Raw genomic sequence first — 25,926 nt, 5'->3', positions numbered from 1 at the left:
TGACTTCATGGGGTGTTTGTGAAAGTGTTTAAAATAGAGAGCATCTTTTCTTTATCGTACCAATGCTTCCAAATTAACGTCCAAACATTTGAAGAGATTTTTTTCCTCTCATACTTCGGTGGTATCCGCGATTGTTAAGAATCATATATTAACTTCTAACAAGATGAATTGTAAGATGAATTTCTCGAAGATTATGAGGACGCTGTAATAGTGAGTGTGTATTTAGGAGTGACGTCTACCAGTTCTTTTAAAACTGGGAGAGATCTGGAAGCGAATTAGTTGACAAATTAGATGCATTCCAATTTTCACGTTACTATCAACTTGCCAAATCGCATCGTCTGACGGCGTTAAAATTGTCCGTTTTCCTTTGCTCGCGATCATCTCATGTTCGCCTTCGCCGCTACCTTTAACTATAACTAATTTTGTATCTATCTTGTCATTTTCAACGTTCCTCGAAGTTATTATTTAAATGAGACTTCTGCATATATTTATTCCCTTGCCGCAAAGTAGTTGCGTCTCTACTATAGGGTAGAATTCGTTATCCATCTCCAGTGACCTTTAGCACTACCTGCTTCCTTATTTTAGTTATCAACATTTAAATGCAAATGCTAACCATCGTTGGTGGCTGAGCTCACCGTCACCTTTCCACTTACCTTGCGCCTATTCATTCGAATTTCTTTCGTATCTGAACACACCTGGCTGTCGTTCATTACCCTTTTCAATACTAATTTTAAGGGACTCCATAACATTATACTTGTAGTCGTGAGAGGGGAACTAGGATATGGAAAATAGGGCCTCAGGCTTGAAAAAGGGTGAAGTCTTTGAACTTCCCTCTGAAAGTCTTTGCGATGCTGCATCATAATTTAAATTTTTTAATGAAGTCGGAGGTGTTTCGCGGTAATGAGCGGTTCTTTATCATTTGTGAATATATGATACTGGTTTAGTGTAAGATTAGATTTTTTCACGACCATGGAGTAAACGCTGTGAGATAAGTATGTAATGTATCATGAAACCAAATTTATCGATCGAAGTTACTGCGTTTTTCTTTCTCGCAATTATGCGAAACTTTTACCAGTTTCCAAACTTTTTTGAAGTGTACTAACTTTGAAAGTACAGATGCTTTGATAGTAGTCTCTCATCTGGAATGACTTTGAAGCTCTTGCATTACAGTAGATAAAATAATATCGGGTTCTCCACCGGGTGAGAATGTCCATTTTAACTGATATTTCAACGCTTGACTCATTTATCGAGACTTCGGCTTGAATAATCTCCCCCGTTTGATAATCCTGGTAAATTTCTACCAGTTATTTAACTTAGATATTTTTATACTTCCTCTTCATACTGTCGTGAGAGCTAGTTGACATTTATATTCTCAAGACAGGTGTCAACTGGCACTCCAAACTTCTCTATCGTGTGCGTGTCTATTCGTCCGCGTATTGGCCTCTTCCTCCAGTCTTGTCTGATATCAAACTATCCCTTTATCTGCTTTGTCCTCGCTTTCCGTATACTTTTCCTCCTATGAGCCTTGGTGGAAAACAAACGAAGAAATATTTACATCATGAATTTTTATTTCTAATTATTTTTGACGCAAGAAATTAAAATTTACCATTTTTTATTTCCCTGTTAATGAGTAATGAGTAATCGCTCAAAACCAAATTAAATAAATATCTTAAACCCATGGAGAAGTCGACGATAAGAAAATGGTCAGAATGTGAACACTACAATAAGTGTGGCAATTTGGATGAAGTTTTGAACGAAGGTATCAGAGTGAAACGTAGTGTTTATTTATTTATTTCCAATACCCCATTAGCAGCATATTTTACGGCCTTTACAATGGGTAATTAACAATTAGCAATGAAGGACATTCGCACACTCCCTTGCCCTGGATAAGGGTAACTTACCCAGGCGGGACTCGAACCCGCGACCTTCGGTTTGGACTTTACCCCGCCGCCACCGTGGTTGGCAATGTGTTCACGATCCATAAAATTTGCCGATTAAACAATTATTTATCATTAGCTTCCCTTTCGTCCGTTTGAAGCAACTCAAGACGTGTTGCCTGCGAGAAGTCTCGGCCGTTTTTGGGGCAGTGACCGGCAGTTGACGGCCTCCCCGCCGGTGACCGCCATTCCCTCTCGGCGATGTGGGCGGAAGTGCGAACGCTCTTGGTGTCACGCGCCTCGCGACAGGCCTTTGTCTTCTTCTTCGTCTTCGCCAGTGTCGGGGGGAGGGTAAGGGGTCGGAACACCAGCAGCGGCCGACCCCCTTGCGACGCTATCCTCGCCACTGGGTCGCTTCTCACTTCTTTACAGCGTTCGCTCACGCACTTCCTGGTCTCCGCTCCCTCTTCGGCGTTCGTTCATTGCCTGTCCGGCGAGACGTGCCGGACGCATCGGCACGTATGCGCAGGAAGGGGGGCGCAATCCGAGTGCGTGAAGACTAGTGCCCCGTTTACACCACGATCGTCGCGACGTTGATCCGTACGATCGTAACCTCAAAACGTCGTGTAGACGCGCAGAGTTACCATCGTAGGCCTTAGTACCTAACACTGCCGAACTTACGATGGTTAGCGCTAGTGTGCCAAGAAAAAGAGAGATCGAAATGAAGATCGATGCATATACGATTCTTTCGCGCCGTTGCAATCTTGATACAGTAATTGATATTTCATAAATAACTCTAATGTATCAAAGATATATGGCAACGAATGAAGACATTATTGAGCAGGTAATGGAAGGACGTGATGGGAAAGTTTTTTCTGATGTTCTATTTACCAAATGATATCGGATATTCTATACTATACCAGTTTTATGCATTTCTTTATTTACAAGTTAACCCATACCCATGTATCCTTACATTATACTTCACAGATGATGGAAAATAACAAACATGCACAAAATGTTAACCAATTAAATCATTGTATAAAGGATTTCACAACAAAATTCGCCAGAAATAACCATAACATTTAGATGAGGACGTGGAGATATCAATACTTGTGCCGAATCAAGCCGAAATCTAAACCTTTTCTAGTTAAATTATAACAGCAATATGTACTGTCTTTAATGCGTGAATATTCTTGAATGTTTTGACATATTCTCTCGAAGAATCTAGTTTCCTAAAGACTTCACGGACTGTTATGACTAGTTTTAGTTTTATCTCATCATAGCTGGGAGTTGAAGGCATAATTTGCTCTATGGTAATTAAAAACAAGCAGGTGGGGATTTATATAGCTATGACGGGATCCATTAAAAGTTACTAATAAAGGAGATAGGAACAATCTAAATATTAATTGATAATTTTGTAGAGGAATATGCCTTTGTTGGAGGATCCATGGTCGTGCAAGAATTTTCAAATTAACTAGGGAAAGAATATATGAAGTGTTGTAATCAGACAAAAAGATTAATAAATCGTAATTATTTAATTTGAAAAAATTATTTTGGACACGTTAAATCCGGATTGAGTCGATATTATAATAAAGTGACCAGTTAGCAAAATATTACAATTTGGAACGTAGCAAGGAGACATATCTACTGTCTTAACCGCATGAATATTGCTAAACTTTGGACAGATTCCCATAAAGAAACCTACATTCTTTAACGTTTTACCGACAGTTCGGTCTAGCTTCAGTTTTAGAACATGAAAACAGTAATATTCTTTTGCTTCTTAATTTCCAGGATTTCAATTTTCTCACGCAGTGTCGTCGTCAGTTGTTATCTGACACCATTCGCCAACGAGGGCAGCACTGAGTTACGATGGTAACTTTTAGACGTGTAAACGTGCAGTAGTCGCGATCAACGTCGGTACGATCGTGGTGTAAACGGGGCATATGTGGGTGGGAGGGAAGGAGAGAGGGGGGTCGGGAGACCAACAGTCGCGTCCGCCCCACATTTGTATCGGGGTGGTTTCAGCGTGCCAGGGGACTTGCAGGTCACCAGGCGATGCCGTACGACGCGCAGTGGTTCAAAAACGGAAAAAACTGGTCGAAAGTCATTTTTTCAACTTTTTTTTGGAGGAAGTTTTGAAAGCACTCTTCGTATTCTACACTATATGATCTATGATATAGGCTAGTACTGCGACTATTTCGTGCCTCATTGTAGTTTGTAGAACTGGACAAACATGAGTCCCCCGGGATAAAAACGCCTGACGCGTAAAATCACTCATTTTTTGAGAAGTTCACCTTCATAAAAAGAAGATTTCAGATAATTTATGAACTTAAAAAAAAATACGGAGCATAAATTGATACCTTCGCGTACAACCACTGGTGATTTCTTTTATTTCTATAGGTTTATAATTGGAAATAAAAATGTATAACTTTATGCTATTTTCACTCGAATCTTTAAATATAAATAGCAAAATCGTTTTGGGCACCTTGGTGTTTGGGCGCGCCGATGGGAGAACTTTTTCGAGCGTGACAGGGTTGCCACCTGAAGATTGATCAGTGTGTTTCACGGGAAATGATGGCATAGACTTCATGATTGTCTCCTCGTCACAGACTTCATGTTCGTATCCTAACTTAACTGGCGGAATTCTTTAATAATAATAAAAATGTGCACTTGCGGTTGGCTCAATTCAGATTTACCTTTGCCTCGTCTACGGTTATATCCTTGAATAATGTGATAAATTATACTTAAATGCAACGGATATTTTCTTCGCGCTAAATTCTCGTCGTGGTGGAAATTAAAGAGTACTGGGAAGGCTTGCAATTTTCAGTAACCTCTAGAGCTGGGGTTGCGGGATTCACTCGTATTTTCCCCAGTTAGACAACGCTAATTTTGGCTTTTTCTGCTAACGGAGTGTATACGGAGGTGAGTGGGGATGGTGTGATCCTTGATGCAGGGAAAAATGTTACGCAAGCAAGGGAGGAGGTGGAAGAGAGCAGTGTTCATGGGCAGAATGAAGAGGAGTAAGCCTCACGTCGAACTGACGAATGAAATTTAAGATGGTATTGATACGTGACGTTGCTATGCTTTCATCCATGTAATACGCCTATCCCTATCTGATTGCTAGGTAAGCTGTAATTACCTTAATCTCGTTGGAAGAAGATTTTCCGTCTGTCTATATAAGTCACTTTACCAAATCTTTTTCGGCAGTAGCATTATATTCGCCGTCACTCGCCGGCCGGACAAATTACTCAGGCGCGCAGCTAGGATTTAAGGCTGGGGGGCAATTTTATAAGCAACTAATACTAGGGGGTATGGAATACGGGAGGTGCGGGTGCCCTACCCTTGAAAATTTTTGTGTTAAGTGGTTCAAAAATGGTGAGTTTTACGGCTTTCTGAGAGATATTTAATTAATCCTTACACTTATCTTTAAGTAATATTTATCCAATTAAGTAAAATGGATTACATTTTATAACTCCTGTGAGTTCTGGCGGGTTTATCTTCAAAACCTCCCCTCGCTGCACCACTGAAATCACTAACTTTGAAACTACCAACGTGTATCATTCAGTGTCCAGCGATATCTGGTGGAAATTTTTATATCCATGAGAATAAACTAAAATGGTAACCTTTCACACAATTTTAGTTTATTCTCATGGACTACCTAAGTGTCTTATTGTAACTGAAGCAACAATATCGGCGGGGGAGGAGAATCCCACCAGTTACGCTGTTTTCTTGGATTGTTCTATTTGTTCATCCGTATACTGATTGAGTTGTGCGGATTGCGTCCCCCAGTAGCTGCGGTCGATGCTTGAGGTGCGTGCGGTGTGGTCTGTCCGTCGAGAAAGTCATTCTCAAGTGTCCGGCACCGACTGGTGTGATTAAATGCGGTCGCCCCCCCTGTAGTGCCTCGCGTTGCTCTTCTGTTTCCGATTCTCACGGGCTCCCGGTCGCTTTCATCAGTCCCTCACGACGAAATAGGAGCGCAGCACGGCGGAACTACAGAAGTAACGTTCCCTTGTCAACTGCCATTGGAGTCGAAAATAAAACTAACATAGGGAAAGGGCATCGAACCCAGGTCCTTTTACATGCTTAAAATCATTGTAGCCTGCAAGAGAAAAGTTTCTCTCCTCGGAGAAAATATTAAGGGGTAAGTGAGTGTTCAAGTGGGATTGATCTTTTCTGTGGATTATTACGAAAACGATTCCAATGTGTGAAATTCCACTCAGGATTTGGCTACCAAGTTTAATCTGTATCCCTCGTTTATCCAATGTATTATTACAGTATTCTACCGATTAAGGTAGGTTTCCATGGAGTACTAAAGAAGTGATCTGGGAGCCTCCCTTTCCTTCCAGCGCTGCCTTCTTCAATTCATTGTAAGGCCTACTCCCTTTTAATCTATCTAAAATTCCTATTCTTTTCCTTCCCCTCCCTCGTTTCCCTAACATTCTACCCTCTAATACCATTTTCAACATCCCCTCCCCGCTAAGTATTCGCTCCAGCCATACATTCTGTCTCCTTTTATCCAATGGGAAGAGAAAAAATTGGATCGTACACTCCTTGATTTTCATGCTCCTAAAATTTTTCCATTACTTCTCGATGGAATACTCATGAAGAGAATGGAGAAGGTGGAGGGGACGGGGAGGAGGAGGAATGACGAGTTGCTAGACATGGTGGGCGAGTAAACTTCTTGGTGAGATACTGAGGAGACAGAGGGTTTGGATGGAGAGAGTACTATACTGGGGGTGGGGATGCTTGCATATCTTTGTTAGAGGAGGTTTGGATGTTAGGTACGCAAGGGAAGGGTGGGAAAAGTATACTACTAGGTTATACAGGGTTGAGAAGAATTGTGTCACGAAATTTTAACCCTGGATAGCTGATGCCAGTGTGAACGAAACCCTAGGGCGGGCTCGCGAGGATGCACTCCCGGGGCAGGGTCTATAAGCACGAACTTTTTACCTCTGCACCGCAGAAGGGGGAGGACAGGAAGGAGAAAGGAAGGAGGCGCCGCCGCGATAGGAGCCCGACGACGCCTCCTGGGACGGGATTGGGAAGGAAGGGAAGGGACGAGCAATCCCGCACCGTCACAAAGGCGGACGGGTCCTGCCATCAGCGAAACCAGGCATCAGCCATTGCTATTCTAACAACTTTGGAGGATTATCCTATGAGGAAGAATAATCCAACGATCAAATCGTTAGGGACCAGAATTAATGAGGATGTTTAGGTCGAAAACGCACGATTTTTAAACGACTGAAACTTAGAGCCAAGCACTTCGAATGGCTGCAAGTTTGGCCAGTGGCTGCTGTACCACTGTGCTAGCCAGCTGCCATGGATAAATCGCGATCTTCGGCAGGCTACGCATTCGAGGTCATTCGGCACCAGGGCAAACTTACGGGAAATCGGAGGGCTTGTTGACAAGTTTCTGTAGTTTAAAAATGGTCCGTTTTCGATCTAAATATCGTCAGTAATTTTGGTTCCCACAGGCATCAGCTATCCAGGATTCCAATTTCGTGACACAAGTTTTGGTCACCCAATATAGATAGAATGAAAATAAGTAAGCCTTGTTGTGAATTGAAATGGGAAATAGAAATTGGGAGGGAACATAGGCCGGGGTAATTCGTGCAATGCCCCATAGAAACCTTCCTTAACCATTTAAATACTTTATTAATGATAATGATTAATTCGTATAATAGGGTGGTTTCCTATTATTTTTTTACTACCTAAATCGAAAGATTATTACTCCTGGAGTACGTATTCCACGCTTTTAGATTTTTAAATGACGATATCTATTTTTCGTGATAAAATGAAAAGTGAAAAATTTCAAGCGCGCGAAAACACGACGGCTAAGTATGAATGCTGGGAAAACCCCGTGTGACGTCGTTCTGGTTCCCGCTGCCGCAAGTGAGGTGACCTTGGGGCGAGGCTTTGAGCGCTGATACGACGCAGGATGCTAGCAGGTAGCAGAGTACCCTGCTAGCTGATAGCTCTTGGCTTAAATAAGGATTTTTTAATACCTTATCAACCGGAGAAAACTTTCCGACCTTAGCCAGTTTTAATAGGTGATTATTAAGACATGTTTCCCTGAGCTCTGTGCCTCATGCATGCATTGGTAATCTCAGACGATATAAAACTCCTATCCACTCGTATAGAAACTAGGTCCTTGTGACGTCACGTGGAGTGGCATCGCATGGGCGCCAATCTGGCCTTTTTCAAATGCGGTTAAAATTGACCATTGCCATTCGTCTAAACTGGAAATTATAAAACCAAATAATTTGTATATTATGAATGAATTAATGGTGGGAAAGGAATCGCAATCAATGCCTATCGTGTTCTTTGATGAAGGAAACTACCCTATTCATGGATTTGAATTACGTGGGTATTTGAAATTCTTAGCCAAATTGCGTATGCCACGCAAGAACTCGGGAGAGTTGGCAATCTTGGCGGGACGCCTTTTGTTTTGTCTACCTCGCGCCACCTGCTTGCGCATTTCGTCTCTACTCTTCATTCCCGCTACAGCCAACCCGCATCTCATCTCGCCTCATTTCGTTTCCACGGAGCCAGAGACGCTCGTTCTGCGAGAGGCGTGGGACAGGGATATCGTGGAATTGCTTGTCGTGCTCGTGGGGAGAAGGAAATTGCCGGATGGAGTCGTTCCGCCGTCGGAGGAGAGTGCGGGCGGAGGCCATGTTGTTTTGTGACTCCCTATCCCTGTGACACATGCTCCCTGGAGAGCAAGAGGAAATGGATCGGGAGTTGAATCCGCATTCCGGGGCTCTCGCGTTTGAATGGAAAATCTTCCTTTGAAATTAGATCTCAACCTTGCTCTGTTGCCAGGGATCTGGAGTAATAACTACTACTACTACTAATAAGTTAGCTGGTTGGAAAAATGCCTTTGTTGCGTTGTGATTGTCAACAATGCTTGTCAATACTTCGGGATCATCGATTTATTAAATTTAATTATTCATTTTTCACCTTTCTATTATTTATCTCTTAGCCTCTTCGACCATGCTAAAAAATTATTATGGACAACCTATATTTTGTGAAGTAAAGGCAGTGAAATCATTGTGCCCACCACAATTTAAATCTGTGATATATTTGTTTACCGTATGTCCAATTTGTATACAGATATTAGCTCCTGTGCCTGTTTTGGTGTGTATGCATAAGTATTTTAATTATTCTATGTTGAAAAATCTACATGATTGATAATATTTTGCTGTAGAAACTGACAAACAAAAGAAACGTAGGTGACGCAAGCCTGTGTGGGTAAAATCGCCAATTTATGTTGATGGTGTAGCATTGTCTCAGAGTCACTGGAAATCATCAGCTCATAAAAGGTTGACGGGTCCTTTTCATTACCCGAATCCTGCTGTATAGTTTAATAATTTTTGGAAATGCCATTCATCATCTTCAATTTTTGCACAGCATCGTATAATGACATTTTATTTTTCCGAATTACGTATTATTCGCAACAATAATCTGATTGGGCGTGAAGAAATTGAAAGAAATGGCCGTGAGGATTTGAATGGATACGGATTTTGATTGCCGATAGTAAAACATAGATGGAGAAAGTAGATTTCATTCACGACTTTAGAATTCTCGCCCTAGATTTTGAAATACCGGACGAATGATTGATGTAGCGACGAATCCATGACCGATACTAATCCATTTGCGATTTAAATTTTAAGATTTAAAATTCTACCTTCTCTCCTAATATTTCAATACACGGTTAAACTGGTAAAGCGAAGAAAGTTTGTAAATTCACCCAATTTTCCTGAGGGCAATGAAAGTGGAACGAATTGGAAAGCGAAATCCCAAACTGGCAGTTCGTTAGTGTGTGTTTTTGTAAGGGTAGAGGCAGTGGGGAGGCGGGAAGGCGTAATTGCTGCAAAGCGACGAATCTTGTCGGAAGTCTTCCCTTCCTTCGGGCCACCGCAATCACCGCACGGCAGCGGCTTCTGTGGTCTCGCGGCATTCACACCACTCTATATATGAGTGTCTTCTGCGTGTCCATCTGCAGTGACCGATAGGGAATGGTGGAAGAAAAGTGCTTCTTTTTAAACTGCTCTTGGGAAATAGGTTTCCCTGCAGCCCTCTCGAGGTCAGATTTTGGAAAAATGTGCTCTTCTGCTCATCATCATCACTGGTCAACAATCCTAGTATTGGTTTGACGCAGCTCTCCACCCAGTTCTCCTATCAGCTAATCTTTTCACACCTACGTATTTCTTCTCTTTCACATCTCTCTTTACTTGTTCCATATATTTTGTTCGAGGTCTTCCTTTTCCGTTCTTGCCTTCCACTTGTCCCTCGATGATTGTCTTTATCAGATCATCATGTCTCAAGATGTGGCCTATAAGGTTGTTCCGTCTTCTTGTTAAGGTTTTCATGAGGCTTCTCTTCTCTCCAACTCTTCTTAGGACTTCCTCATTACTTACTCGGTCGATCCATTTGATCCTCATCATTATTCTGTGGCACCACATTTATAAGGCTTCCACCCTTTATTTCTTCGAAGCTGCCATTATCCATGCCCCAATTTCATGGAGGAGCATACTATAAATATAAGTTCTACTAAATTTTTTCCTATCACAAAAACATTCAAGAAAACTCGTCGTTAATTCTATTCCGTCACGAGTCGCCGGCCTATTGCTTTTACTTATACTCTTCTTAGGACTTCTTCTTAGCTCTTCTGCTATGGATGTAGAAAGTTTACCATCATTGTAATTATCGCCAGTTAGCAATGACATGATTGGCTTTGGCCCCCTCCCAGTTCCTATGACAGCTAATCTTCTCACGCTTTAATAGTTCTTCTCTTTCATATCCTTCATGTTTTTGGGTCAGCTCAACTTGCGGTTCTTTTGTATCACATGAACAGTGGGGGATAATTTTTCTGAGACGTTAAAAGTAGGCGTATGAGAATGAATGGATGTGGACGGTAACTCATGGCTATCACCTTTGATTTAAATCCAATATGGAACATCTCTGAGTGAAATAAATCCTCTTTTTGTAGATGCCGGAAATAAATGCCGATAAATGAACTCTGTTTGTTGGCGCTGTACATTTTCCCCCCTGACCTTTCACGAATGATTGTACGAACGTTAGTTTCTGTTCTTCATGCTAAAAAATGTGATTTTTTTTCGAATAGCCGTCGGGAAAATTACCTTAATTCAGTTTCAATGCAGTGGGTGGACAGATTTTTATGTACGAAACCATTCCGAAGAAAATTCGGGGAGTAATCTCCGATTAAAATATCCGTTCGTGTTTCGCTTGATTACGGCCTACGAAGGCATCTCGAAAGTGGGCGATATGAATTGGATCTATGGATGTATCTTATTCGGAAATTCGTGATTGGCGATCTCGTCCACAGATGGGTTTCGTTTGAAATGAATCACTTCCTGTTGAACGTTAGGAAAATTTTGTTCCTCTCGCGGCCGTGCTTATAATAATGATTTAAAAGCGCGACTCAGCGAAAGGTCACACGCATCACGGAGGTGGCGTGACGTCACGGCAGTGAAGCCTCTGAAAAGGTCCTTCCTTATGTTTTTTTTTCTCCAATTGGTCCTCCTCTCCCCGTAATATAAACTGTGTTGCGTGTATATACAGTGTGTTTTTTGTGAAATTCCATTGTATCTGACCTTGTATAAAGAATGCAATTTTAAAATTATACTTTTCATTAAAGTATCCTTGACTGAGCTTTGCTAAGTTTTGAAATTATTTAATTTTGATAGGTAGATCTTTGCAGAGAAAACTATGGTGATAGAAATGTTTTTCAGAATGCATTGATATATGCAGTAATTAAGGAATCCCTTAATTTTACTAATTATTGGGAGTAAAAGAAGCGCGGGAAACTGCCTGGGAACTCTCTCCTTTGAATTCATGTATAATTGATCTCTCGTCAATGATCATAAGTCCACTTATTATTATTATTATTAGGCTGCTTTTCATGGAAAAATCGATCATTTATATGCTTGGATCAATGATATTTAATCAATAATAGCTTGGTTGTAACCAATCTAAATGTTTTCTGCACTGAATACTTTTTCTCAACAATGTGTTTAAGTTAAAAATGTTTCAACAACCCACAAATCTCTAGTTTATTATTCAGTCAACAAATATTAGCGAATTTGGACAGAATAATATGCTCCACAATCAGCCGAGAATCTCGAAAAAAGAAATAGCTTAATAAATAAAGTTAATAGCTTTTTTCATTTCTACCTTCAGATTTAATTTGGTAAATTTTATCCGGTATGGATCCGAGTGATAGGTGCCCGAAGTTTCCGTATCCGTCACTTTCCTCGTCACCATTGATTACGACGATGATTAAAAACGTACATTGAATTTGATACTAGTGCTTGCTGGTGCCCAAGAATGAAAGTGGGGCTTTTCAATCTCAGACCCAGTGTCGCTATTCATTCCAAGAGTTCAGTAGACATAAGGGAAATATAGGTTACGGCGAAAAAAAAGTTCCATATTCAGCTATCTTCACGTTGGTCGAAAATGAGAAAACACAAAAGTTGCCGCCTCTTGTCTTGAGCTGGTGACGCTATTATAGCCCTGGTTCTTTTACTACCCTTCATCGAGGAAAGGAATCACTTGCAACAATGGAAAAAATAACGAACCACACGAGGCCCTTGCGCGAGGATGATGAATACCGGTTTACCGCTCGCATGAGGTCGTGACGTCATCAACTTTTCCGCAAAAAAAGGGCGAAGGCCATCTTTTTGTCTCGAGAAATCGGATCCGAGACGATGGATCCAATAAAGGAAAACTTTTATGCTTGTAACTCTATTGCAGTCGGTTGTAAAATAAAATATGTGAACGAGCCCATTATTTAAGGTTATGCTTGGAAGAAGAAAATCGCCTGAAATGTGGAGAAGCAGAGATATGTAACACCATGGACGGAGCCAAAGTTCTTTCCCGTGCGGTGACTCGTCTTCTGTTTCTCTCCAGCACCTCAGAAAAACATTCATCATGGCAAGGATTCGCTGCCGCTGTCGGCTTCAATTTATCGCCATCTCCGGTTTAATGTGTTTTTTTTTAAATGCGCCGCGGGCCCTCTGTTCAGAAGGACTTAATTCCAGTGGGAATGTATGAACGTGGGCGTTGGACAGACTATACCATTCTCTCCGTTGACATGCCTTACTTGGTTGTTTTCCTAAATCCAGGGACTGCAATGTAGCCGAAAGTCTTGAGGCACTAATAAATTCAGTACGGTCTTGTCAATTCTACCGAAATTAATTAAACTAACATGACTTCGGCAAAGAAGTATTTTATATAAAACGTAGTGTTTGAATATCTGGAGGTTGTCAAAGAATCTTCATCTAGTTAATTCATTTTCCATTTTTTCGCCATCTAATAACGAAAAGCCTCACCATGCCACGATCTTTTGTGGAAATTCCTGTGAATATTTACTAATTTCCATTACGTCGATTTGTATTAATAGGTTATTATTGTTAAAATATAGCAAAAAGATAACTTAGAGGACTAATCACTCTTTCTCGACCGGTGTTATTTGTCTTCATCACAATGAATTGCGTATTTAAAACGTATGTTAACATCTTGAAAATTTTGAACGTGTTCTCTAATCTAAAATAAACAAATTTTAGATCTGATTGTGAGAACCTACTGGTGTTACTTTTCATAAATTTGGGTGCAGAAATATGCTGATAAGGGCCTACCTTATGCGTCATTTTACTTCCATTTTATTACTAAACGATTTTAATTATCGCCTCGTCAAAAATTCTGGCCATATGAGTTTTCTCTCTCTAACGCCTCATAGTGCTCTGTTTAGGTACCCTTTATTTTGTCAGAACAATAAAAAGAAACTTTTATAGTCATTTAAATTGAGTAGGTACTGTTTATGCAAGAGGAGCTAAATTGGAAAAGAAGATGAACGATTTAAAACGAAAAAATGATAAAGATAAGGTAGGAAATTTAGAAAGTAATTTTTGAAAAGTCGATTTCTTTACGTCTTCTTTTTACATGAACAAACATTTGTTTACATCAAAGCGTATTCAAATGAAAAGCGGAGAAATATAAGGTAGGAAATCACTTATTGTTTTTGGTGTATTACATCGAAAGTGTGGTTGTTAATAATTTCATAGTTAACAACTGCACATAATGTCATTTTAAAAAGATGATTCGTGCTGTTGCTATGATTGTTTGTTTGTGTGATTGCCTTTGCATAATGGTGGCCAATTTTTTGAACTAATCCCCATACTCAATTTAAATTCCTTATACTTTAGCGTTTATTGTAATTTGAGTGAATATTGAAAAATAAACATTCCTCTTCTGGTGCTCATGTTTGTTTAATTTTTTGCATTTCAGTGACGAGTTACCGACTCAACGAAGTCCACCGGCTATTGTGGGTTGCGCATTTGGATTTCTCAGAAAATTTGGATACTGGCTTTGGATAAGAGAGGTGAGTTCTCTCAATTAAATTTTCTTATCCCCTGTAAAATGGTATTTTTCGTTAATAGCGGCAAATTAGAAACTCATTTGGAAAAACTGGCTGCTTGGGAATTAAAAGTCTGTTATATGTACAGGGAGGATGGTTGGGAAGTCGTATTTGCGGGCTGTATGGACAGGAGTTTTAAGTTGACGGATATGGCGCCATGGTAGAAATTATTGGAGAGGAGGATTCGGGAGTGAAATCAAGGGAGAAGGAAGGTACCTTAACGGTTGGGTGGTAATCTCTAACTATTCAGTTTTTTTTCATTCGTTTTATGAAACTCTAATAACTTCTTTATGGCATCGGTTAATTCTCGTCAAGTGTAAAAAATTCTGTTAAAAATATGTGCACTTATGGAAGCTCTAGACCCACGTTACTCATCTTAGGCAGCCACCAATTGAGTCACGAAACCACAGGGGTCACCTAGAGCATAAGAAACAGTTCTGGAATAAGGGATCTTTTACGGGATTCTTTGATAATTGATGCAAAAATTTTTGCATGATCGTAGACACCGAATAATCCCTTTTTAAATATAAGACAAAAAGTTACGGGACCTATGATTTATTTAATCTTTTTTTATATACATTACCTATTTACTCTATGAGATATTGCATTATTTTGTAATAGGTATAATTACTTTGGCGCTACTTTTAAATTACATTTAGCTAAAGCCTGAATCACACGATCATTTTTTTTCGTCACGAAAGTGATCACTAGAGTGATCGCTCGCAAAATGGTCGTCGCCGGCAATTGTTTTTCGCGATCGCGATGAGGATTGTACATCGCTATGTTTCATCACTCGTCCGGTCGCTTTTTCCGTCGCTAAAACCGTCCCTAAAACCCCATATCAGCCAATGAGAACGCATGACCGTATGGTGTGATTGCAGCGCAGCGTTTGACAATTGTGGGAACGACATAGATAAACAAACACGCTATATATTTTCGTGATGCGGGTCCTAAGACAACGAGCTGTGATATCGGAAATTATGCGAAAAGCGACGGCGGGAGTGACCGTGTGATTCAGAGACATGATCACTAAAGCGATCGCTTTTTGCGACGGGAAAAGTGATCGCGATAGTGATCACTTTCGCGACGAAAAAAATGATCGTGTGATTCAGGCTTAAAGGCGGTCGTCATGAGCTACAGTTTGAATGGCTGATCTAAATTTCTATCGATTCCTTATCCCGGAAATAATTTACTTTTCTCCTCTAATTATTATTGGGTGGTTTTAAATATTTGCACACTCATCTTCGTGTTTAATGCAGCTATGTTTCAGTATGAATGTATATTGGGGGATAAGAGAGTAAATCCTCTCTTATTAGTCCACATCATGTCTTTTTATTGTTGTTGTACCCTCGGAAGTATCTGTGGAAAAATTATTGTTTTTTTTGTGGACTTCTTTGTCGGAGAAAACGTTCAGCCTCGATCGTGTTATATCCCGCTTTCGTATCGTCAGGCACGTCGCTCCTCCCGTTTTGCCATACTTACATATTTGTCTGTGTTCACTCCAAATCCAGTTCGCTCTTGCGTGAGAGCCTTGAGCAGAGCCAAGTTGGAGTTCGGACTTGAATCTCGTCTGCCGCGATAACCTTCACATTCCCTTTTCGGCGAACTCGAAATAAATGACTCGCGAACTGACGGAAGCGATTCCGATTTCAGTGTACGAATCGAATCTGATTCCGACCCGTCCACGATAGAGACAGACAGACAGAAAGAAAGCCGATTCGTCCTTCCCCGCAACACACATCCTGTATCTGTGGCAGCAGTGCGCTCGAGTGATCCACTTTTTTATGTTCGCTGGAACAGGAAAATCGACCACAATGTCCGTATAATATTTTTTCCCGACATTCCTTACCATTTTACTTTTCAGTTGCCTCTCATCAACTGATTTCCCAAAAAGGAGCGGCGTGTTTTCAGCAAAAGTAAGAAGTAATATTTCAGGAAACATCACCTTCAATCTGAAATAAGTGATTTCTCGTGCAAGCTAATTTTATTCGAGTTGTTGTATCATATTTTCGTAAACCGCGATAACGCGTCAGATCAGTTAAGCAGTTTATTTTCATGCGCATACAGCGTGGATATATTTTCCATAGTTTGTAATGCAGTACAATTATTTGATTAACTATGCTGAACTGAATTGAAGGCCATTTACGTTTCCCCGAATATTCTGATTCCGTGTATCTGGGAGCAAGTAACATTCAACTACGATCAAATTGTAGATTATTGTGCCTAAAAATCAGTAGCGATTGGGGAAATGAAGACAATTTGTCAATATTGTACTGCGTTAAGATACAGCGGTGAATATACCGGATTATGCTGTGTTCGTGGAAAAGTAAATTTACCGAAATCGGTGCCACCACCATATTCATTATGCTCATTAGTTTCTGGAATGGGAAATGGTTCTAAGCACCTTTTGGCCACCATTCAAAAATAAGACAGTTGTTTTCAAATGAATTTGTATACGTAAACACTGATAAAATAAATAAATATATACTATATTGTTTATCAGAAAGCATTACACTGAAGAACTCTGTTGTAACTGTGTTGTATTTAATGCCGATGAAGATGTTATATTCATTGGAATTTTAAGGAGGTTGAATTTAATAAACGCATTTAATAGTGATAGGCCACAAACGGTATTGACCGAAAAAAATTGTGGGTAGGTACTTATTTGCTGACATAACTTTCTATAACACAATGATTAGATAAACTTGGTTGAAATACGGGCCGAGCATCAAATGTTTGGACTTCCACAGATATTTTATAACCAAAATTAGCCAAATCGGTTCAGCCGTTTTCGAGCTCTTGCAGAACTGCAATTGATTTATGTATACTTGGATACGAAGTTCACCGAGTCATCTAGTTTCCAATAAAAAGCAAAGCAAACGATTGTACTGCTCACAATAATCGGCTTTTGTGGAGGAGAGAAACGAATAGCGTGTATCTATGCCACGGCTATGCGCAGCAATGGGACCCCTCAGGAAGTATGCGATTCGTTGTTGCGTGTTTTAGGGTGCACGAACTGAAACCACGATTCTGTTTTCATTTGGAACAGTATTTAGTTTTAGTGCTTTTACTGTAATTACTGCGGAAATTACCTACCAGGCAACCCTATTTTGGTGGAATTTGATTCAAAAGACTGTAATGGTCTTCCATATTGTCGGCTTCTGTGTGGAATAAATTCTCGAGAAACGATTCGTGGTGGGGATCGCACGAGTCGTAATCACGAGATACATCTCTCCGTTTTAATCAAAAGTAAGGAAGTGAGGTGGAGGGATGGAGGGACGCGTTGAGCGTGGTCTAAGGACGCAGGTGGCGCCGAAAGCATTTTTCTGGTTTTATTCCCGGAAACACCATTCTCGCCTTCTGGAAACCTAAAAACATGCTTCATCTCTTTCACGGAGATCTTAGTCTAGGCTTGATGTTAACCCTTTTACTGCCAGCCCATTCCGGTTGGGATGTGCGAAGACGGCCAAGGCTATTTTCCAGAATTTGCAAAATTTCAGATTTTAAAATGTTTCAGCTACTTAATTTTATTTAATACATCTGGATTTTTTCTTAATACGTATTTCTTAAGAAATATTTATATCTTATAACCATAGATGGATTATGGGTATTTACTTAAATCACAGCCGTTGAAAAGGCCACAATCACGAAAAAAAGTCAAATAAGTCGGGCCGATAAATGGGCTCCTGGCAGTTTTCGCTCAACCAGCGAGGGCCGATATATCGGCCCGGTGGCAGTAGAATGTTGACATTTTTGTCCATTCGACAGCGTTCACATTTTTCCTTTGATGTATTTTTTGTCGGATTCTAGGAGGAATAAAGTGCTTGTATGACATTTTCATGCAAATTGAAAAATAAACTCTTCTAAAAGTACTTATGTCGGCTTTCGAAAAAAAGTGACATTAATATACTATTTTCATTTAGAAGATAACCTTTAAATACCTTTTTTTATAAAAGATCTGATAATTTTTGCATTTTTGTGCGTAAAATTAATGTAAGTAAATTAAGAAAATATGTTTCGTTTCAAAAATAGGCTAATGTTTTGTTTCATTTGTATTCCTCGGTATCTGTTCGTGTGCGGTATTAGAATACAGTCAAGCTTAACCGACCCCCTTGATAAAGTGATAAACAATGGTATAGCTCTGTCCACTTAATTTTAATTTCACAGTAGTATTCCAATGATCTCGAGTACCTGATAATGATTGCAAGCCAATTGAAACACATAGAGTAGAGTTTGTGAAATTAAAATTAAGTGGACAGTACGATATCTTTGAGTATAATGTAATACGCTGTTCCATAACATCTTTCCGGAAAGAGTTTACTTACCCTTGTTAAAGTTAAAGCAATTACGCACTATTCCTCCACTTCTAGGAAAATCATTTTTTAGGAAAAAATGGCGTCTTCCTTGTTAGAAAATTCCCTTTCCCCTAATTGGTCTCATGTAATTCAATTCCGTTTGGCGTTTCATGTTAATATGATTTGCGCCTTCTCTTCTGGTTTTCTTCTGATAATTTTTTCGTCGCTCTTCTGTTTTTCTGAGAAATTTTCTTGCTCATTATTTTCCTTCTTGCCATAGACCCTAATTAATTTTTTACTGTTGATATCTTTGTATTCTTTAACCTCTTTTCTGAATTTATTTCTTCTTTTTCATCCCAAAAAATAATATCCATAAAGGCTCGGGATTTATTCCATTCCACCCTGTCCTTTTCACCTTTTTCTTCTACCTCGTGCGTTACTTTTATTCCTCTATCTGAGTGTTATTTTTCTCTCGGCATTTTGGCCTCTTCCCAGGGTAACTGAAATGGAAACGCAAACCCAGGTTTATCGTCTCATCGCTCTCCCCCTTTCCACCTTTTCCCCTCTACCCCTTCCTCTACTACCACCCTCCCTACTGCGCGGGTGGACTCGTCTGCTTCTTCTGCTGACGAAGCCAACCTTCATCCCTAGCGCCAAGCAATTTTCAAAGTTACAAGCCTTAAGTTAATAGTTATCGGAGTATCGGATTACTGCGCTGTAACTATTTTCTTGTAAAATTCCAAAGATTTTTTCTTTCCACACGTAACTTATTCCAGTTTACCTCCGGTTTCTTTGTTTTTATGGAATTTCAGTATCTATAAAACACCGAGAATTTTTACTTAAATTAAGTATCATGAATCAATTAAGTGTTTCAACAAAATTCACTAACTCTTTACTTTGTGGTATTCCATTATAAGTTTTCCTGGATATCAGATAATTACTTATACCACTTATTTTTTATCTGGTCGCGCTCTGATATAAAAAATAAATAAGTCTGATATCCAGGAAAACTTAAGTGTTTCAAACCAGAAGGTTGGGGGTAAAGATCATCCTAGAATGACCCAAAGACGTTTGAATTTCACAAATTCTGGTAGGAGGCTAGTTTCTTTCGCTGGACCACATTGTGCGTCGAGGATTTTTGTAATGGCATATCCGAAGGCTTCCTGTGGGATTTGAACCCCAGGATCCTTTGATTAATAGTCCAGCGATCCATAGATCTAGGCTTCCACGCTAAGTGTGGAATATTACAATGTGCATGTAATGTCTGGGTTTTTACCGACGAACAATGGCAGTGAAGAGTTCTCGAGTTTCACACCGGATAAGGTCCTCCATGTCACCTTGGACAGAGATGTAGGGGATCTTATCTTACCTTAATCGTCACTGCCATTTCTAACTGCAGTTTTCCTATGATTTCTCGTTCCGCCTAGGCAAATATTTACGCATGTATTCCCCGACGGTATTTTATTTTGATATATGTGAGGGAGGACCGCTAATGCAATGTGTAATAATTCTCTCCCCGCTGTTTTGGCAAATAGTTAAGATAAAAAAAGAATTCCATTTAGTCATATCGTTAGACACCGCGAGGCGACGAGGCAGCGAGCGTAGGGTGTTGCTTATTTTTTTATTTTTTCTCGGATTTTTGATTTCTACCTCTTAAGATATGCTATGGGGTGCAGAATGGATATCCTACAAATTTCAGCTCAATTGTTCAACATTAAGAGGTCGCTCAAAGAGCATAAATGTAAATTCATTTAATTTTCCCTATTTTTGAAGTAACATCATTTTCTGTCGTTCTTGTATCCGCAACGCTGCGTGGGCGTTGGAATATTTTCTTCGCGGACGCGGACTCAAATTCGGCATTTTGTGGCTAAACAGTGGCAGATACGTCAAAATCCACGAACTTTTTCTCTAAAAGGGCAATAACTCGGCTGAATATATAGGGAATGACCATAAAATATTATAATTTTAGAGTTGTGACCCTCTCCCCCTAAATTGCATTTTAGCGAGAGTAAGGGATTCACCTAGAGGTCTCAAATTTTTCAGGCCTTATTTTTGATCGGTCCCACAACTTTTTTTCATTGGGCAGGAGGGATTGGAAAAAAATCGATTTTTCCGATCCACCCTACTGTATAGGTCGATAGTGATCGCTCAGAGAGACGGTTAGGAAAAGTCGAATGGGGAGTGAATGGTGCTTGAATGTGAAATGTATTGAAATACTCACGTTGAAGCACAAATTGCGTGTTATCTAACATTGAACGCATCAGAATACTGACGAGTACCGATAATACTTTTTATTCTGTTTATATGTGAAGTCCTCGTGCTGATGTTCTGAGAAATGGTTATTATTTTGATGCGTAATTTTCCGCGGCGTTGTCTAGATGATGCCTCCATGCTTCTGGGTTTCACCGCGTGGATTTTCTTTGCGACGACAGTTTCTCCGGTATTCCAACCGGCGTCTTCAGGTCGCTCAGAAACTGTCGTCGCAAAGAAAATCCACGCGGTGAAACCCAGAAGTATGGAGACATCATCTGGTTATTATTTTGTTCTTATTACACCTTGATATGCAATCTTCATGATGCGGGTGAATTAAATATTCAACTAGCCAATTCTGCATAATATTCTTCCCTCATAGTAGATACAATGACCAGAAGGGCCCGCAACGAGGCTTGAGCAATGACTGGTGTGGCCATTTTTGGAGAGCCCTGAATCAGTGGTCTCCTTAATGTTTTAATACTTTTAATTTGTCCTGAAAATGGTTTATATGCATTGGATGGATAATGGATTGCTCCAAAAATTTTTATTGATTAGTTCCTCAGTTTGAGCCGTAGGAGATTGGTATAAGGTGTAACATTTACAATAACCCCTACATTTAAAGGCCTCACCAAAGTCAACGAGCTCATTTGAATCCCCTTGAAAAAATTTATCCGCCTCCGGATGAAGCCAGGCATCCCGCGTGGCAAGCTAATCCTCTAGTGTCGCTCAAAGCCCCTTAAAGAGCCCTGGCTTATTTCTCAATTGCTCTGAAAATTTCCGAAAATCGAGTTTGGCGCCATTATAATTATGGAAACTAAAAACAATTCTACTCAGATTTACAGGTTTCCTTTAAAAATGTGATGACTCTTCGTCTTCCTAAATCCTAAATTTAATGAAAATCAAATATTCACCGAAATAATCGAACAGTGCATCCAAAGGGAATTAAAATAAATTAAAATTTATTTCCGTCAATTATGAGAATAGGTTTATCATATTGTTGCTATAGGGATACTTTGCATCAATAGTGCCAATTAACTTAACTCTAAGAGATGAAAGTTGAGGGTCAATTATGTAAATCTCATTGGCGTCATAAGCGTCAATCTTCATTGGAGGCTGTGTACTTCCTATGGTCGATCTTCAATTGATCTGACGGCCATGGCTATACAACAATAGATATGGCGCCTTAGACGTGCTCATAATTGGCCCTTTGCTTGCGAAAAACGTCTACTTCGTCCGTGAATTCATTTCTTTTATTATTGCTATGATTGAGTCAGCTGCTAGTCTTTTACTGGTAAAGGGATGAAATAAAAGACGCCTCAGCAATCGCCTAACAGCGCTTGTAAAACGTGGGACATAAGGATCTTTAAAAATCCATTGCTATAAGTCCCTCAGAACGATATAATTTAGAAAAAAAATGAAAATATAACATTCAAACAGTGCGGTTAATGGTTAGCCTAGATGACTTCGATGTATTCACTGTCACAATGGAATGGCCGGAGTTGGTGGTTCGTCTCCTAGTTTCGGGAATTTTTCCAATCTTGTCCGAATGCAAAGGTGGCCATTTTTCTTACCATCTTTTCCCTGAGAGCTCGAGTGGATGCTCTCAGTTTTCGACGTATAATATATCTGATTAAAATACAGGATAAACAGGATACAGGAAGAATACGGGAGACCTCTTTTCTTTTCAGCATCCACTTACTCCTTAGGGTACGTTAATTTTTTTTGGCGACATTTTAGTTTATTCTAAACGGCTCTCGAATATTTTTATGTAAGATGCTGATGATATCATGCCATGGAGCGTACTCAGTTTGTGGAGCGTGAATTTTGATGTCTAAGATTAACCCGGAGACAAAGCCTTGGTCGGAAAATGGTCATGTTCCACCAGGTACGGATAGCGTCCATAATTGAGTTGTAATTTTACAATTCTTATCATTGTAACCTATACGTTGCTTTTCACATTTTTACCAGTAATTTGTGATCTTTTAAGATAAACTGGTCTATAACTGATGGCTTTACTGTTGTAGACTTGGTGCATCCGCTTAATGGTATTCGGCAGTGACTATTAAAATCTGAACAGTAACTGATTTTTTAAAAACTGATTGATTTCGACAGTAACTGGTGAATGGAGCTCGGACAAAAATTTTCCGTTGTCTGTACCCAACTAGCCTTGAATAAATCGAAGGTGTGCGTTTATCATTGTCGAGGCTATGATATTTTTTCCTCCACCGCGTGTCTCCTGTTTATTCCTCTCGTCCGAGACGGCGACGCGGTGTCTGCTGGGAGACTGTTGTGGAGAGGAAGGGGTGGGTAGTTGGGGGGAGGATTTTGAGGGGAAGAGAGGGCTGTCCCTGCTGGAGAGAGAGAGAGAGCGGGAGGGTTGCGGCGCATCTCGGCGCAAGCCACGCGCTCTTTCGGATGGCGACGGGGCTGTGGGTTGAGTTGGAGGGAGGGGGGGAAGAGGGCGGTGTGGTGGAGGGAGTGAGGCTAGTGGCGCCCCATCGATTTTCCTCTCTTCCATTCACTCACTTCATCCTTCCCCTTCCTCCCTTATCCCCTCCCCTCCTCTCTCCCTCTCCTGCCCACCCACCCCCCCAGTCTCTCCAATGTGCTGCATTGCATTGCACGCCTCTTGATTCAGGAACGTGAGAGCGCTGAACTCTCGACGTGACTCCATATCTCCCGCCACGCTCGTCGCGATTCGCATGTCAGGCAATGAGAGGGTCGGCGTAAAGGTTCAGGTACACAGTGGTACAATCCTTGGAATCTTAACGCGGCCCTCCATGGCAGCCCTCACCGTTTACGGCTATTCAGTGCCAGTTTCTGTACCATTTTAGCTCGAATACGAATCGATTCCGCTCTAAGATGGGACTAAAACGTAAAATGTTTGAGTTGAATCCACCGTAATGTCAGTATCTATGTTTTTAATCGTATTTCTACTTCACAATCAAACGCATGGCTGGTGTTGATATTTGCTGTTGACATTATGACTTAAAATAGTCTTGAATTCTGCTGATTAGGAAAATGAAGTAAATCTTTTTCTCCTCTATTTTGGTTATCCGTCTTCTTAAACTTCCTGTGGGGACACTTCTTATTCAATTTTTCTATTCTTTTTCCCTACGTTATTTATGTATCCAATGAAATCCTGAATCTCCAAGGATTTCAATTTATTCATCCATTTGATCTTAAATATCCTTATTCAGAATTTGGTTTCTCTCCTAATTTTTTGTGCTTCTTCTATGGCATCTATTTATTATCAGTCATCATCATTAGTCAACAATCCTAAAATTTGTTTGACGCAGCTCTCCATTCCTCTCTCCTATCGGCTAACCTTTTCATAGTTACATATTTCTTCTCTTTTACATCCTTTATAACCTGTCCTATGTAACTCATTCGGGGCCGTACCTTGCCCTTTTTCCCTTCCACCTGTCCTTGAACGATTATCTTCAGCTTAATATCAGTAACATGTGCCAAATATATAAATATACAGAAGATATTGGACCAGTGCTTACGTAATACCCCTTACGAAATAAAATGGAAACAGCCAAAATATCAAAGAGTATAGCGTTAGTTAGGCCTGTTATCTCTTGCTCGTTTGACGCTTTCCTTGTATCATATTATCTTCATTTGTAATCTTGTGTTGCATCTTGTTCAAAGCATAAGAAAAGCACCATTTAGTGAACTCATTATGTCGTTAGGCGATCAAAAGCTATTTCGATACGTGAATCTCGGTTTAGGTCTGATTTAATACTTGATGCATTAATCGCATTGTTTCTCTCTGTTATATCGTTGACTTATACCAGGGTCTTTAAGCGACCGCGTTAGTTAAGAAAAAATGTGTTTTGAGTGCTGGAAACTTTTAGCGGGTATATTTATGGGGTAAATAATTAAAATTTTGGCATTCATTGTCCCTATATTTTCCACCAAAATTCTGGAGAATTCAATTTACCGTATTAATCTACCTACGAATACATAAAGTTTTCACTTCATACACCATTTTATACCAAAATTTTAATTTGAAAGCAGTCAAATTAACTGAGTTAGAACATAAAATATGCTCATATTCATTCTTCTCCGTTAGACTTTCAGGAAGTCATTGTACCACGATCAGTGATTTAGTGTGGAAAATATGGAGAGGTAAATAAAAAGCTTGCATTCCCTTCATTTTCAAAGAATACATTGAATACCCGTGTCAATATTGGCCTGATGATGCGGCAGTGTAGCGAAAATATTCGTCTGTAAATTTCCTGAAAAAGAATGGAAAGCTTTAAGATGTGGTTTGATCTTCAAATGGATGTACACAATCTCCGCTTCATCCATATGGTAAATAAAACTAGAGGTTCTTTTACTTTGGGAAAATCGGGCGAAATATCGGTAACATTGTTATCCACTATCGTACTGCGGGCTCTAAGGGATAAATGGATATATGTAAGTGTTTGAATCACATCCTCCGTATCTCGTTCTGTGTCCTCATCTCAGTATGCTTCCTCATCGTTCTTTCTCGGTTTATTTACAGTAGATATGGACTTAACCGGTCCAAGTCGGATCCTTGATGCTTGTCATTTCTGTACCATGAGGACAAAGCTCCTTTATCTTCTTCCTGTTGCCTCTCCATATATCCTCCATTCGTTCCTTTGTCACCACTCGTCAATTGATTCCATCGCCGCGTTCTTCGGTGCCCCAGTTTGCCATTCTCTCTCTCGAAGTGTACATCCTGATGCTTATGCATCCCTTTAGGCAGTCCCGCGCGATCAGTCCGTTGCCTCGGGCCAGTTGGGGGGAGGTGGATGATGGATCATCTGATTAAACGTTAGTTTACCAAAATAACTTGGAGTAAACATTCCTATAAATCATTTTGGTAGCACTTGACTAAAATGTATCTTGGAGGTGTCAATGAAATTTTTTCTACAATAAAATGTAGCCGAAAAAGTGGTTTTTTGGGAAATAAATTATGTAAAATAAGAAAAGATAACAGATGTAATTTTTGCTAAGCTCTAAGCGAAGCTAATCAATTGCGTTTCATGCTAAAAATTGATTAATTCGATTGTATATCGTTAAT

At 40.0% G+C, this 25,926-nt stretch overlaps 1 protein-coding gene across 2 annotated transcripts in view; it reads left to right on the top strand.

The window, feature by feature from the left end:
- Positions 1–25,926, top strand: part of LOC124160168 — a 411,734-nt gene that overhangs the window by 70,576 nt on the left and 315,232 nt on the right. For both annotated transcript variants that reach the window (XM_046535929.1, XM_046535930.1), the window contains exon 2: positions 14,193–14,286. The gene's annotated coding sequence lies outside the window, so the exon portion shown is untranslated. The remainder of the gene's footprint in view (positions 1–14,192; positions 14,287–25,926) is intronic.

The sequence above is a fragment of the Ischnura elegans genome, chromosome 6 (genome assembly GCF_921293095.1).
Source record: "Ischnura elegans chromosome 6, ioIscEleg1.1, whole genome shotgun sequence".
NCBI classification, from domain to species: domain Eukaryota; kingdom Metazoa; phylum Arthropoda; class Insecta; order Odonata; family Coenagrionidae; genus Ischnura; species Ischnura elegans.
This window is presented reverse-complemented; position numbering and strand designations above follow the sequence as displayed.